The sequence below is a fragment of the Pundamilia nyererei genome, unplaced genomic scaffold (genome assembly GCF_000239375.1).
Source record: "Pundamilia nyererei isolate P.nyererei 1_Seehausen unplaced genomic scaffold, PunNye1.0 scaffold00260, whole genome shotgun sequence".
NCBI lineage: Eukaryota > Metazoa > Chordata > Actinopteri > Cichliformes > Cichlidae > Pundamilia > Pundamilia nyererei.
The window spans coordinates 316,259-317,339 of NW_005187661.1; the positions used below are offsets into that span (position 1 = coordinate 316,259).

A 1,081-nucleotide genomic window follows, 5' to 3' on the forward strand; every position below is an offset into this window, starting at 1 on the left:
TGGGGCTTATAATAAGAAAGCACTTTGAGTGCTCAGCAAAAGCAGAAAAGTGCTGTAAGTACCATTCCCACCAAACACCATCCATCAGTTTAATGGACTAAATCCGGTTAGTCAATCATCAGTCTATGAAAAGCCTTCCATTTGCATGAAAAGTTAGGTTTTTAGGTTGTTGCAAGCATTTAATTGCAAGAATTGGTTACCACTGTTGCCTCATAATAAGAAGGTTTTTGGTTTAGACCAGGGGTGGGGGATCTCCAGACCTCAAGGGTCCTGCAGTTTTTAGATACGTCCTTGATCCAACAAAGATTATTTAAATGGCAAAATGACCTCCTCAACATGTCTTGAAGTTCTCCAGTGGCCTGGTAATGTACTAATCATTTGAGTTAGGTGTGTTGACCCAGGGTGATATCTAAAACCTGCAGGACACCGGCCCTTGAGGCCTGGACTTCCCCCACCCCTGGTTTAGACTATGCTGCCAGCTGAGGGCTTTCTGTGTGGAGTGTGCATACTGCATGGACTTCCCCCCACAGTCAGGATACATTCTACTGAGGTTAATCGAACCTCAATGTGATTCAAAAAATTTTATTTGTTCGTCTTTCAGCCTTAACCTTGTGATGGAAGGACAGCAAGTACAGTGTGATGTCTAAAAGATATCTAAATAATACATACAGTTCAAAGTTAAAACCAGGTTAAAAGTTATGTTTTAGTAGTTCATACTGTTAATGTTAATACCTGTGTCATTTTTTGCCTCTGGAAATGTGTTTGTTACATCACTGTGATCAGACAGCCATGACATACACTCAGTGGTGAACTTTGTAGTAAGCGCCTTTATATAGTTAAAACCATTTGTTCCAACAGGCCAGGCATAGCTGGACTGGCCATCGGGCATACCGGGCATTTGCGTTTGATTTTTCGTTTTTATGGGCCGATGTTTTTTTTTGTTTTGTTTGTTTTGTTTTTGTAACGGCATGAACAATGAGAGGTGGTGGATTGGCCAGATGCTGGCTGATGTGTAAAAATAACTCAGTTGTTTGGTGGTGGCTATGGCGGGGCTTCCACAGAGGCCAGCAGGTGGATGAGG

At 42.2% G+C, this 1,081-nt stretch overlaps 1 protein-coding gene across 2 annotated transcripts in view; it reads right to left on the bottom strand.

Annotated features, from left to right (window-relative positions):
• Positions 1-1,081, bottom strand: part of chrnb1 (cholinergic receptor, nicotinic, beta 1 (muscle)) — a 24,801-nt gene that overhangs the window by 18,373 nt on the left and 5,347 nt on the right. The window lies entirely within an intron of this gene.